Source organism: Muntiacus reevesi, chromosome 17 (genome assembly GCF_963930625.1).
Source record: "Muntiacus reevesi chromosome 17, mMunRee1.1, whole genome shotgun sequence".
In the NCBI taxonomy this organism is placed as follows: domain Eukaryota; kingdom Metazoa; phylum Chordata; class Mammalia; order Artiodactyla; family Cervidae; genus Muntiacus; species Muntiacus reevesi.
Window position 1 is genome coordinate 41,645,968 of NC_089265.1, and position 15,714 is coordinate 41,661,681.

The 15,714-nt window shown below is 39.2% G+C and overlaps 1 protein-coding gene across 1 annotated transcript in view; it reads left to right on the top strand.

The window, feature by feature from the left end:
- Nucleotides 1-15,714, top strand: part of PGM5 (phosphoglucomutase 5) — a 186,248-nt gene that overhangs the window by 40,416 nt on the left and 130,118 nt on the right. The window lies entirely within an intron of this gene.

The window sequence follows — 15,714 nt, forward strand, 5'->3', positions numbered from 1 at the left end:
GGTTGTCACATCTCTTAAGTCTTTTAGAATCTAGCACAAGCCTTTTATCTTTTAGTTAATGATTTTTGAGGAGAACAGACCAGTTGTCCTGCAGAATCTCATCTTCTGGATGGTGAAGTTATTTCCTCATGGTGTCATCATTCATTCAATCATTCCTGAAGTAAATTTTATATGAAGTGAATTGAGTTAATCTTAAGGGTGCAATTCAATGAGTTTTGGAAAAGGTATACATCTGGGTGACAACCAATGAAAATAAGATATAGGACATTCCCATCACCCCCCAAAGTTCCTCCTTCCAATGCCCCATTGTTGTAATTTCTTCTGCCATATTTAGGCTTTGCCTGTTCTTGAACTTCACAAAAATAGAATCATATACTACATATTTATTACTAGTTTTTTCATTTAATATGTATTTTTTTATTCATCTGCATTCACTGAATTTGTAACTAGTTCATTCCCCTATGTTTCAGTATAGTATATCAATGTATGATCACAATTTATTTTTCCAGTATCCTTTTGATGAACATTTGGGTTGTTTTCAGTTATTAGATACTATAAATCATGCCATTATAAGCATTCTTACACGTGTCTTTTTGTGTATACATCTACATTTCTTCAGTTAACATCCAGGAGTGGAATGCTGGTTGTAGGATAGATGTATGTTTAATTTAACAAGAAACTGCCAAACTGTTTTCCATTTTATACTCTTATTTGCAACGTGTGGGACTTCTAGTAACTTTATATCTTCAATAACATTTGGTGTTATCAGTCTTTTTTATTTTAACCAGTCTAGTGAGTGCAAAATAGTGTTTCATTTTGGTTTAAATTTGTATTGTTCTAGTGATGTTGAGCTCATTTTCATATGCTCATTGTCCATTTGTGAACTTCTTTGTTATGTACCTGTTCGAAATGTATTTGCTCAGTTGAAGGTGCATTGTTTGTCTTTTTGTTATTGATTTAGAGAAGTTCTTTATATATTCTTGGTAATAAGGGTTTTTTTGGCCATACTGCCAGCTTGTGGGATCTTAGTTCCTTAACCAAGGATTGAACCCAGGTCCTCAGCAGTGAGAGACCTAACCACTGGTCTGCCAGGGAATATCCTGGATAATAAGTCTTTTGTCAGATATATGTATTAAAAATATTTTCTCCATGCCCGTCACTTCCTCATTCAAATTTTTAATTGTGTCTTTTGATGAGCATGAGTTTTAAATTTTGACAGTGTCCAATTTTTTTTTTGTATAATTGTGTGCTTAGTCGCTCAGTTGTGTCCGACTCTTTGCAATCCCATGGACTGTAGCCCACCAGGCTCTTCTGTCCATGGGGACTCTTCAGGCAAGAATACTGGAGCAAGTTGCCATGCCCTCCTCCAGAGGATTTTCCCAACCCAGGGATCAAACCCAGGTCTTCCGAATTGCAGGAGATTTTTTACTGTCTGAGCCATCAGGGAAGCCCAAGAATACTGGAGTGGGTAGTCGATCCCTTCTCCAGGGGATCTTTCCAACCCAGGAATCAAAGTAGGGTCTTCTGCATTGCAGGCAGATTCTTTACCAGCTGAGCTACCAGGGAAGCCCTCACATAAATAATATATACTTTCCTATCCTCTGTAAGAAATCTTTGCTTACCCAAAGGTCAAAAAGATGTTTTTTCCTATCCTTACTTCTAGAATCATTGTAGTTTTAATTTTGCATTTAAGTCTTTGATGATTTTGAATTAATTTTTCTGTGGGTTATAAGGCAGGGGTTGAGGCTTGTTTTTTCCCTATATGCAATTGTTATTGAAAAGAATTTACCTTTTCCTTGATGTGTTTGTTAAAAATCAGTTGACCATATATATGTGGGTCTGTTTCAAGATTATCCCTTCTGCTCCATTGATCTATTGTCTATCCCTATGCCAATATTTCCTTGTCTTGATTATTGAAGTTTTAAAGTAGTTGGTTAAGTCAAATGACCCCCCCAACTCTTATTTCTTTTTTCTTCATATAGGAAAAATTATATATCTAATGTCCTTTGCATTTCTCTATACACTTTAGAATCAACTTGTTATTTTCTACTAGGGCCTATTGCAATTTTGATTCAAATTGTGTTGAGTCCACAGAGCAATTCTGGAAGAATTGCATTTCAATAATATTGAGATTTCTAGTCCAAGAATGTGATATATCTCTTATTTTATTTAGTTTTCTTTAATTTCTCTTACATACTTTGTAAGTTAGTTTCTCTTCCGTATATTTTGTAGTGTGAAAATCTTTACAATTTTTGTCAAATTGATTCATGAGTACTTTGTATATTTTGATGCTAATGCAAATAGAATAGTTTTATAAGGTTAATTTTCCAGTTGTTTGCCACTAGTAATTAGAAATATAATTGATTTCTGTAAATTGATCTTTTATTCCTCCACCAGTACGGAGATGAATCAGATGCCTTTTGGATGCCCCTTATGTTACTTCTTTCCCTTAGGTGATATTGATGTCAAATCTGTGATAATGAAGCAACCACAGTTTAAAATTCTTGCCTAGCATCTCCAAAGGGTGGGAGTGTAATTCCGTTCTTCCCCCTTTGCCTTGGTTTATATCTTTCCTTTAAAATAAAAAAAGACATGAACTACTTCCCTGGTGTCTCAGACGATAAAGCGTCTGCCTAGAATGTGGGAGACCGGAATTCAATCCCCAGGTAGAGAAGGTCACCTGGAGAAGGAGATGGCAACCCACTCCAGTATTCTTGCCTGGGAAATCCCATGGGCGGAGGAACTTGGTAGGCTACAGTCCATGGGCTTGCAAAGAGTCGGACACGACTGAGCGACTTCACTTCACTTAAAAAAAAAAATCAGCAAAACTGTAGAAAGCAAAGCAAAAACCAGACTGTCTCTAGAAATGGAAAACCCAGAGTCACAGAGGATCCTGAGTTCTATGTAGGTTGCTTAATATTCTGGGAGGATATATAAGGTGGCTCAGTGGTTGGTAAAGAATCCGCCTACCAGTACGGAGACTTGGGAGAAATATGAGTTCAATCACTGTGTCAGAAAGATCCCCTGGAAGAGGAAATGGCAACCCACTCCAGTATTCTCTCCTAGAGAATAACATGGACAGAGGAACATGACAGGCTGCTGTCCATGGGGTCACAAAGGGTCAGAAAGACCCAGCAACTGAGCATGCATGCACACTTATACATAATCTTACAATTTAGAAAGAACTTTCATTAACTTGAACTCACTTGATCTTTGCAATAATTTAGAAAGGTACTTCGGTAGATATATATATATACTCTCAGCATATTAAAGATGCTGAACCAATTGTCAGAGAGATTAAGTGACTCACACAAGGTTACACAACTAATAAGAAAGTGACCTGGAATTTGAAACTATTGCATCTGCCTAGTAACTACAACTTAATCAGGATGGTTTCTGAGAAACCAGGTACGAATATTGCTCAGCTCTCCCATGGGGTAGTCAGCAGCTTCCCAAACCCTGGCCGGGAGGGACCAGTTTCATTCTGACAACACAACCCATTTGTGCTCTTTTCTTATGGAAATTTCCCAGTTGTTCTTGGTTTCAGTTTATCCCTCCTTCCCAATGAATCTCTGTTTCAGTCAGAAACCAGAAGCCTTGCTTAGAAAGTTCACAGAGGACCTGTTCTGATATGTAAGTGACCATTTAAAAGGATTATTCATGCTTGCTGGTTGGGATTCAGAATTCTGTGGGCTCTGAAGTGGTGATTTGTTTTGGGTATTTGATCTCTTGTGGTGTCCCTGGTGGATTCTCATGATAGACACTTTATAAGTTTCTTCTTCGTGAAAGAAATGCTGCCTCAAAATGTTATCTTGTCAGTAGTTTCCCACTTAGGTTATTTTTTAATTAATAAAATCATAGGAATGTGCCCCTAAATGCCAGACCCTGGAAGAAAGACAGCAAAGTGACTGAGACACATTCAGTGGTGCACTTGCCCAAACTCCTGGGATTGCAGAATAAAGGAGGCCTGCACCCTTGATGCTGATGAATTATTCAGACAAACTTCCATTGTTTCATGGATAATTGTTGTTCCCCGAGGGAAGACTTTCAGTATCTTTCATTTCTACTCTTACAGTATCACTGAGACAAGGATTCCATTTATCCCAGAATAATACCGTTTCAGCCTTGAAAATGGCATTCTTTTGGGCTTTGTCATTCTAAATGTGTCTGATTTGTGGTTACAGATGAATCTGTGTTGCTGAAATCATTTTGGTTCAAATTATTTGAGAAGTAAAGCACATTAGAAGTATATTTGTGGCCCAAGATTTATCACTACTCCGTGAGGTGGTATTAAATAATCCCCTGTGTTATCTTCCTTCAGTAATACTTATGAAGCACCTGTCTGTGCGTGGTCCTGTGCTGAATGCTGTGTTAAGCAAGGCAAACACATGCAGACATGAACTCTCCTCATTCAGAAATATTTAAAGCCTCAATCAAGGCTAGCATCCTAGTATACACTGCAAGGGAGCCATATCTAGAAAGTATGCTTTGACTACAGGGAGGCCATATGAGGTCCACCACCCATAAACATGATGGAAAAGGGAATTAGGACTCTTCTACTCTCTTTTCGCTTTTTGTGTCACTCCTGTTGTTCTCTATTTATTCACTCAAGAAATATTTATTAAGGGCCTTCTATATCCTAGGCAATTGTCCCTTGCCCTGATGGAACTTACTGTCTGGTGCAGAAGATGAATAATAACAAGTAAAGAAAAAGCATATAAACACAAATTATAATGCATGTTCAGGGGAAATGAACTTGGTATAGTAATAATTGGCAAGTGTGGAACATCCTCCTTGGTAATATAGATAATGGACTTTCTGAGGAGTTTATGGGTAGGACCAAAGACTAGAAACATGCGGGTAGACCTGGCTTTGATGCTGAGATTAGAAATGGCCCATAGCACATGTGAAAATGCTTATTTTTTCAGAATGTAGTCTACAGCTATTTGTTGCCAATCCCTGACCTGAAATATGACTGTAGCTTTATCTTGAACATATCCAGTTGGTCAATGGAATCTAGACAGTGTTAATCCAGCAAGTATGCAGCATCTACTTATCTATGATGAATTTGGTCCTTGTGACACAGTTTAGATCTGTGTTATTTTGTCTCCAAGATCAATCAGGATGCACGGTGGTAAGGGAACGACAGTGTTGTGAGCTAATATGTAATTATCCAGTCTCCCATACATCCGTTGTGCCTAGAGTAATAGGAATTATTTTGCCCTAGCATATAAATATGTTCAAGTATAACTTATATTAAAACAGAAAAGAGAGAAAAAGCTCTTTATAATAGTAGTTATTGCCCTAAAACCATCCATAGCTGTTTAATTCATGGTCAAGGAAGAAAGGAAATGGCACCATCAAAAGAGTTTGCTAAAAAGAATTTAGTAATAGTAGCTTTAATAACCTGGTCTACAGAAGTATGAATGAAGATAATGAAGGAAACCAAAAAAAAAAAAAAAAAAGCAAGAAGTGATGGAGAGGCATCTCAGGACTCACAGTATCAGAAAGCTAGTAATCCCCCCGGACTGAAGAGTCAGGGAGGGATTGAGTAACCATAGCTGAGGAGATTTGGAGTTGTCAGGACTGATCTTGTCAGGGAGGTATAAATACCCTAACTTCTCTCTTTTCCCACCCTTCAGTCTCTTGCTGATGCCTCCTCTTGACCAAACCCCATAGGAAGCCAGGGGGCAGCCCTTGCATCTCAGCCTCCTAGGGAAGCTGACAGGGCAGAGGTGGGCGTTGAATGGAATGGCGGACTCTCGGGTGGAAGGGGGCAAACCAGGAGCCACCAGCACAATGACCAGTCTTTTTGGTAATCTCTGCCTGCTTGTCTCCCAGTCTCATCCTCTCCCCAGTTTTTTGGACCTCAGGTGTAGCCAGCTGAGTTAATCATGCTCATCATTGAGCAGTCCTTTCATAGTGTGTCCAGTGGGAGACTCATTTCTTATTATTAAAAAATTAACATACTTCTCTTTCTTTGATTACCCTCCTCCCAGAGACAATCGCAAATGTGTATTTGTTGGGCATCCTTTTGTTTGCGTGTGCTGTTTTATTTGCATGTACTTCAGATGATTGTGACTAGTACTGTAAATAGACTGTATCTGGTTTCTTTCTCTTTTCCACTAAAGACTTTGTGTTAAGACGCTCTCAGTGCCTAAGTGTGCATGTAGTGTGTTGCTTCTGACTGCTGCAGAGTAGTCCATGGTGTGCATCCTCAGGTTACTTCCTTTCCTGCTCCTCTGAACACTCAGGCTGCCTCTCACCTCCCGCATCAGCGAATGATGCTTCATAGCCCCCTTGGGGTTTATGTGAGAGTTTCTTCGACATGTGTATCCAAGAGGAGAATTGTTGGGTCAGAAGCACTGTGCATACTTAATTTGACCAAATCCTATGTTAGATTGTACTTCACTAGGCTGCTTCCCCTGCCAGTTTCTGCATCTTCAAGTCCAGACCAATATTTTATTGACCAAATGGAAGAGTCAATGACCAATGGAAGAGATAGAGAGTAATACACTATTGCTGTACTAAATTTTCATTTCTCATATTGCTAATGAACATCTCTTCAGATGCTTGAGATTTGGGGGCTTCCTTTCTATTAACTCTCTGTTCCTGTTCTTTGCCTGACTTTGTATTTAGGATTTCCTCCCCTTTTTTGATGGATTTCCGTGAGCTCATTGTACATTCTATATATTTGTTGCTGTTGTTGAGTTGCTAAGTTGTGTCTGACTCTTTTGTGACCCAATGGACAGTTGCCCACCAGGCTCCTCTGTCCATGGGATTTCCCAGGCAAGAATACTGGAATGGGTTGCCATTTCTTTCTCCAGGGGATCTTGCCAACCCAGGGATCAAGCCTGCATCTCCTGCTCGGCAGGCATATTCTTTACCACTGAGCCACCTGGGAAACACCCTTACAGTTTCCCAAATTTGATGACCTCTCACACTGATGTACCTTTGCATATCCTGTTCTCTTTCCTTAAAATGTGTTCCCTTCACCTTGTCCCACTGCCTACTTTGTTCTTCCTGATTTTTCAAGACTTGAGTCAGCATCACCTTCTTGGTAGTACTCTTTTGATGTCATGTTTCTCCATTCAAAGGAGCACATAGAACTTACTCTTCAGTGGTCCCTTTATCACAGTTGTCACAGACATTAAAAACATGTGTTTGTCTGTTTCCCAATGTCCTGTAAATCCTCCACAAGCAAAGTGTTTGGCCAGTGCCTAGCATAGGGTAGGTTCTCAAAAACGCTTACCAAATGAATGAATAAGATTTTTTTCCTTTTTGGAATATTTTTCATTTGGGAGAAAAAGTAGCTTGAGCTCCACAGATCTAATCACAGAATTCTAAAAGTTAACTGCCATGATATATAAACAAGCTTCTTTGAACTTTTTTACAAAATAAATTTGTCAGTTTATTGATTGCAGAGGAAAATAAATATACTGAGTGATAAGGAGGAAAGGAATGATGTGTAATTTTTTAGTCTTTTGGGTGTCTAATAAAACTGTGCCTGACTTATGGTTTTCATTTATATTTAGGAAGTTTGTGGTGAGTTGAATTTTAGTTATACTATGTATTGATTATGACAATAAAAATGAGATAAAAGGAAGCAATGGCACAGCAGTTATTTCTCAGTCAGTAGGTAAACACACTTACCAGAGCCTGAACTTAAGCTCAGGTGTCTTTATTCCTTTCCTGGGTAGGTAGTGTGAGTACTGATTTCATTCTAGGTTAGAGGATACCTTCTTCTATGCCTTTTGTGTCTACCTTCTGGAAAGGATGCTGATGGTGATTCAAGCCTGCTTGTCAGTATTTCTATGAGTTGGTGTCAGATGAGAAAATAATTTCATGCCCACATTAAGTAGAGGGCACTTATAGATTAATTACCTAAAGTGAGAGGAATAAATTGATAACATTTAAGACTAGAACCTGCAAGAACTTTGGAGATGTTGGATAAACCATCTTTTGTTCAGTTGTTCAGAGCTGTCTTGGTTGGGTGTTTGCTCTCTATGTTGGTCAGTAAAACAATTTTGAATGAGCAATCAGTAACCCGAGTTCCAAAGCATATAGTTATCATCACCCCTACATATGATCTCAGACAAACCAGTTTTAGGAATTGGCTTTCTCTGGTCTGCTCTATCTGCAGGGACTCCTTGCCACTCTTCAGTTTTGTTTCTGGAAAGGCATAATCATTAATAACGGTTCCAACATCCTATCCTCAGTCCTTCTACTCCCATTGACTTGGCACTTGTTGGCGTTTGGCAAATAATTTTGACCACTGGTGAGTTCTACCAATACTGAAAGAAATTCATTTACACCACCCTGGGTGATTGGGGATTAAAGATCACTTAAGGCTGAGTTCCAATGCCATCTGGTCTAGAGCATATAACTAAGTGCCATGTAGTTGTTCTCCAATGCAAACGTTGACTTCATGACCTATCTTTACTTAGAATCTCATTTTTGGTTTTTGAAGGGTCCATTTGGTTAAATATTCTCCTTTCTTTTTTGTGACTTCAAATACTTATACACTTTAAAAATCAATCCAATTCATTATTGCAAAGAGGCATGAGGTAACTTTTTGGGCTGATAAAAACATTCTGTGTCTTAATTATGGTAGCAGTATTAATAACAAAACTCTATCTATCTGTGTACCTATCTATCAAGATTCATAGAACTGTACACTTAAAACTGGCAAATTTTATTTCATATCAGTAATACCTTGATAAAAGTGATAAAAATAATCAAACCCTATTTATTTGAAAACAAACCAAAGAAGTTCTCTTGGGTTTTCCTTTATGATTAGGGTCATAGATCATGACTCTGTTTGAGTGCATCTTGTTCCTAGCATCAAAACTTGCATTTACCAGACTGTCAATATACACTGGCTGGGTTCAAGTGAGACCAGTGGTCTTTGGAATTGCTGTCCACTACTTCCTTCTCTCTGGTGAGTCAGAACATCAGTACACTATTTTCAGTCTTGTCTTGGGAAAGATTTATATTTAGAGTTAAAAGTTCTAAGATTTCAAGGTCATTAGTCAAATTTACTGGTGGCATAAAGATATAAAGAAGATAGGATAGCCCAACATAACTGAACTATATGCTTTGTCAAGCAGCCAGAGAAGCTTGGCACTTGGCAATGATTTTAAATGATGGAGGATAGTGATGAATCATGTTAGGCCTGAAGATCCTTTTGGAGGGAAAGAGCTTTTTGTACAAAAATGTACTTTTGGTGTATGCTATATATTTTGAAATGAATTTTATAACTTTCACCCAAAAAAAGTTTCTTAATGGATTTTAAACCTCAACCTCTTAGGGTAATCTTAAAACTAAACCTGTTGGAACAGTGATTAAATTGCCAAGTCTATCAGTTTCACTTTCCAGTAGGGCTGAGATAAGAAAGATGCACAGGAGAATAAAAAACTCTCCCCAAATTTTGCCTGCTCAGCACAGAATAAGAGGGTGAATGCATTTTTATTTATAGTGGATTTCATTACAGTTTCTTATTCAGTGGTCACATAAGCCCTCAGAAGTATTTGCGTTGTGTTATTATTGAAGCTTTATAGGAAAAGTATGATATTGGGAGATTAAGTAATATGTTTCGGTCCATATTAACTGAAGTAGACTTGGCCTCAGGTGAATCTTGACCTAGCAACTTGGTGATACCTGAATAATCCCTCTCTGCTTTGGCCATTATGATGGCCCACAGTTACCCATCAAAAAGGAAGCAGTCAAGACTGGTACTAGATTGTCTAATATCAAGTCTCATAACTTCTTTGCTGTTCCTTATTGCCGAGATAGGAGAAATTAGATTATATCTTGGGTGAAAGTCATTTGTGTCTATCAGTGTGTGTGTCAGGGGACCTAAGTGTGTGGTGGGTGATACCAGACATGCATAATTTATTTTGACCCCAAAATGTCTTATAATTTTGACCTTGAACATCACTCTTGTTTAGTAAAGCTCTGGAAGAAGCAGTTCTTGCCTGTAACTTAAGACTTCCAGGAACATGTTGACTGGAGTTTAAGGTAGGATTTGAATTTTATACCCTTACCTCAGGATCTGCTTGAAGTAGTAAGATCAGCACTGGTTGTATGAAGAAACCTTTATCGCGTTTCAGCAGCGTTTCTCCATAACATTCTGTGTAAAGTGGGCTAAACTGATATGATTCCTTTTAGGAGTTTTTAGTCTTATGCAACACTGATGACCAGAAACATAAAAGTTACCAGTTAAATAAAGTGGGATATTTTAATAAGTAATGTGTTAGTGGTTGGTTATAAGATATTTGATGCTTAGAAAATGAAAAGAAAAAAAAATTGTGTAAGCCCCTGTCTACATGCCCTACACAGGTGAGGGTAGATTTCAGACCTGGGGAGTCATTCATCTCATCTCTGATCAGGTTTCTGCCTGAGGTTTAAATTTGTTGTTTGGAATTCCAAGTTCTTTTAGAGTCCCTGGTGGCATCAGTGGTTTATATGCTAGCATAAAAGAAAATTGTTTGGTGAGTTGGTGATTGTATTTAAGAATGCACATTCTCTATCCAAGACTCACAGAGAGATTGTATCAGTCAGGATCTTTGCCCTGCAGATGAGAGAACACTAGTTGAAATGGGACCTAAATAATAAAGGGAATGTTTCAGTCCTTATTAACTGAAGTAGACTTGGCCTCAGGTGAATCTTGATCTAGCAGCTTGGTGACACCTGAGTACTCCCTCTCTGCTTTGCCTTAGAAGATATCACTTTCATCCTCAGGTTCCCTGCCTCTAGCTCTCTAGGCTCTCTCTTTGAGGGAGCAAGTTTTCAGCCCTCACCTGCTTATATTACCTTATCTAGGAGGATAAAGTTTTTTTTTAATCAATGTATATTTGATTTATAGTTGACAATGTTGTGTTGGTTTTAGGTGTACAACACAGTGATTCAGTTATACATGCGTGTGTGTGTGTGTATAAATATATATATATATTCTTTTTTTTTCAAATTCTTTTCCTTATAGGTTATTATAAAATATCAAGCATAGTTTCCTGTGTTATACGGTAGGTCCTGCTCCTGATGGTTATATACTGTATATATAGTAGTATGTGTATATTAATTCCAAATTAGGAGGATAAAATTGTACACACGTGTGTGTATGTGTATGAGACAAAGCTTTTCTAGAAAGAAGTAATTGAGAACATGCCCTTGAGTCTTGACTTTGTGGGTGTTTTTATCATCTCTGACCTTTTGGCTCACTGAGGCCATGAAGTGTGGGAGAGACTGAAAGTTTTAAGCCCTTTCTCCTCATTTAGTGGAGTTGGGAGGACAGTTATTCCTTCCCAGACCAAGTGACAGAGAACGGATGCAGTTGTCTTCCAAAGGAAGATCCTTCTTCCTCCCTCCAGAATGAGTAATGGTAGCAACTTGAGACCCAGTAGGTGGCCAGGGATGTGAGCTAGGTGAGTGTACTGTGGTTCAGTTCTGGAATGAGAATTCAGGACCGGTTAAGAACTCCAGAGGCCCTTCTTGTTACCTCCTCATATCCCTGCCGATCCTCTGCTACTTTCCAGTAACTGACAACAGTGTTAGAATTCGAATGGTGGTGCTTGCCTCAGATCTCTGCATGTGTTCAGGAATTCATTTCTTTCTTTCCCACCCTCTTCTGTCTACCCCTTCCTTCCCTTCCGTCTTCCTTCCTCCACTTCTCTTGCTCTTTCCCTCTTTCCTCACTTCTTTCTTTCTCCTTCTTTTTTCCCTCCTTCTATCCTTACCACGCTTCCCAGGTGGCGCTAGTGGTAAAGCACCCACCTACCAGTGCAGGAGACATAAGAGATGTAAGGGTTCCATCCCTGAGTTGGGAAGATCCCCTGTAGGAGAGCATGGCAACCCACTCCAGTATTCTTGCCTGGAGAATCCCATGGACAGAGGAGCCTAGTGGTCTACCATCCATAGGATGACAAAGAGTTGGACACAACTGAAGTGACTTATCACGCACACATGCATCCTTACCTACCTTCCACTTTGTCAATTTTCAAAAACCGCTTTTAGTACCTGCTCTGTGCCAAACCCACTGCTAGGTGCTGAATACATTGCTGAAGTTTGTCTTCTCTTCCACATCCTTTCTTCCTTTGTCAAACTTCACCATCAACAAAATTTATTAATATTCTCTCTGGAAGGTATTCTGCTAGATTCAGAAAAGTTCATGACTTCAATCTGAATGTTAATGAGAGATTTGGAGAGTGTTTCCAGATCATGATGTAGTATCTTGCAGATTGCCTTACACAGATTCTGCTACCTAATTTAGGAATAGGAGGGAAAGAGGGAGTATGTGTGCTACTGAGAGAGGACATAGGTTAAGGAGTGAAGACATTTCTGCCTGCTAGTACGCACAAGTGTGTTCGTGCATGGAGTGGGACATGGTACTCTTTGGCTTTCATTGGCTTCTGCGCTCAGACTACCTGGGTTTGAATCCTCTGCTCTCTGGTTGTATGTCTTTGGGCTGGTTTCCTAATCAGGTTCTTTCCTGCTAAATGAGATAATAACAGCATCATTCTCATTGGGATTAAATGAGGTAATGTATGAACAGTGCTTAGAGCAGTGCGTTCACAGTAAGACCTCAAAGAAGGTTAATTGTTATCATCATGATGTTGAAATTTTATAGTTGGCAAACTCAAACCAGCCCCAGTTCTTTAACACTAAGGAACTGGGACTAAAAGTTTAACTGGTGGCTGCACTTAGACCCAATATATCCCCCATGTAGATACTGTTGATTGAGTGGGGATTCCTTCTTTGGGTTCCTCACATTTCATAGCACAACAAGCTTTTAGAAGACTGCTGTTGTGATCCTAAAGTATCTGTATCTGGTAGTTTTTCAGATTACTTTGTAAATAATAATTGTTCATTTTCTTTAGCTCTTCTATAGCTGTAAATGGAATCTTATCACTAGGGACCCAGTATTAGATCCATTGTTATTTGATCTTTTGCCTTTTTATTAATATTCTTTAAAGTTGTTACAATGAGAAGTTCTTTGTTCATAGAAGTAAGTGGACCCTGAACTGTCAAACCCTGATCGTCTCATCTCTTTAGAAAAATTGTCTTTCTGGAAAAACATATATATACAAGCAACTCCTGCAGCTCAATTCCAGAAAAAAAATGACCCAATCAAAAAATGGGCCAAAGAACCAAACAGACATTTCTCCAAAGAAGACATACAGATGGCTAACAAACACATGAAAAGAAGCTCAACATCACTCATTATAAGAGAAATGCAAATCAAAACCGCAATGAGGTACCATTACATGCCAGTCAGGATGGCTGCTATCCAAAAGTCTACAAGCAATAAATGCTGGAGAGGGTGTGGAGAAAAGGGAACCCTCTTACACTGTTGGTGGAAATGCAAACTAGTACGGCCACTATGGAGAACAGTGTGGAGATTTCTTAAAAAACTGGAAATAGAACTGCCATATGACCCAGCAATACCACTTCTGGGCATACACACTGAGGAAACCAGATCTGAAAGAGACACGTGCACCCCAATGTTCATCGCAGCACTGTTTATAATAGCCAGGACATGGAAGCAACCTAGATGCCCATCAGCAGATGAATGGATAAGGAAGCTGTGTTACATATACACCATGGAATATTACTCAGTCATTAAAAAGAATTCATTTGAATCAGTTCTAATGAGATGGATGAAACTGGAGCCCATTATACAGACTGAAGTAAGCCAGAAAGATAAAGAACATTACAGCATACTAACACATATATATGGAATTTAGAAAGATGGTAATGATAACCCTATATGCAAAACAGAAAAAGAGACACAGATGTACAGAACAGACTTTTGGACTCTGTGGGAGAAGGTGAGGGTGGGATGTTTCGAGAGAACAGCATCGAAACATATATATTATCTAGGATGAAACAGATCACCAGCCCAGGTTGGATGCATGAGACAAGTGCTCGGGCCTGGTGCACTGGGAAAACCCAGAGGGATCGGGTAGAGAGGGAGGTGGGAGGGGGGATCGGGATGGGGAATACGTGTAACTCCATGGCTGATTCATGTCAATGTATGACAAAACCCACTACAATATTGTAAAGTAATTAGCCTCCAACTAATAAAAATAAATGAAAAAAACAAAACAAAAAAAACACCACTCCTGTGTCTGTCTGTATTTGGGGCAGAGCAATTAATCCCATATATGTGTGTGTGTGTGTGTGTGTGTTAGTTGCTCAGTCATGTCTGACTGTTTGCAACCGGGTGGACTGTAGCCCACCAGGCTCCTCTGTCCGTGGAATTCTCTGGGCAAGAATAATGGAGTGGGTAGCCATTCCCTTCTCCAGGGATCTTCCTGACCCAGGGATCAAACCCAGGTCTCCTGCATTGTGGGTGGACTCTTTAGCTTCTGAGCCCCCAGAGAAGCCATTTAAATCCCCATACAGAGGTCAAAGTTTTTTCCCCTACTGCTACTTCTGCTGCTAGTATTTTTACATTGTATTATATGTACATCCAATTAAAATATATAGTGCAATTTGTTTGTATAATATAAGTACTTGACCATTTCACAATCTGTTCAGTATTCAGCCAAAAGCTGAAAAGTAAAATAAGAGAAACAATATGACTAAATTAACTGCTCTGTGACTTACCTGTGTGTGGGGAGGAGAGGACAGAGGAGACATTTGTGAAAGAGGCTTTCTTTGTTACTAATAGAGCACTAACTACTCCCTTTCTTAACAGTTAACATGTAAATCCCAATTTATTGTTGTAATGGTTGTTTCCTGCATTTATAATGACTTTTTAAAAGTTTATTAACTCCTCCGTAGTCCATTTATTTGCAGATTCGTTAGCCAAGTCCTCTGGTGAACTAGGAAGAGGCTTTGGAGGTAGAAAGATGAATATTCCTCCCCAAGTGAGGTTTATTTATGTGAATCTCATCAGGCAGGTGGGTGCCGGGAGCATGAGAAAATTGAGAATGAGAGTTGGTTTACACAAGGCTATTTGGATTTTTGGAGGAAACTTCCATCTGAGGACCAACTCTTGAATTAGGTCAGATATCAAAGACTGTTGTGGCTCTGGGTGGGCATGACATCAAGCCAGTGTGGGATTACTAGAGTGAGCTCTCATGGAGATAAAGTAGAAAAGAACAGAAAAGAAGATATATGTGTGAGCATGTTGGTACTTCTGATTTTATCAGTGATTCTTACCATTTCTCAAAGCTGACTCACTCCTTCCAGAAGGGACGTTGTCAGAGCTCGTATAGTGGCTCTTCTCCACAGAGCTCCCAGGGACTCGTGTTCCTTCTAGCTTGTTGCTCTGACTCCTGTTGGTGTAGCTCTTACCCTTAGATTTCAAGACTGCAGGAACTCCAACAACCATGTCTGCATTTTATGCAGCTACTGGAGTACCAGGTAAAGAAGGGCAAAAGGAAGAGCAAAAATAGACACACTATATTATTAAAGAGGTTCACAGGGTAGACATTTGATGCTTTTGCTTATGTCCTGCTGGCCAGAACTTAGTGATACGCAACACCTAGCTGCAAGGGAAGCTGGGAAGTGGCTGCTTCACTTTGAATGACCATGTGTACCGCTCAAATTCAAGTGTCTTCTTATCAAGAAAGAAGAGGAGGATAGTTACCGTGGAACAACTTACAATTTCTGCCATGGGTTTAGATGATATTCTAAATATTCTGTGCAAAATAGTGTAGTCTATGCAGATATAAAATATTATTTAATCTTTGACATGATGGATTTTTT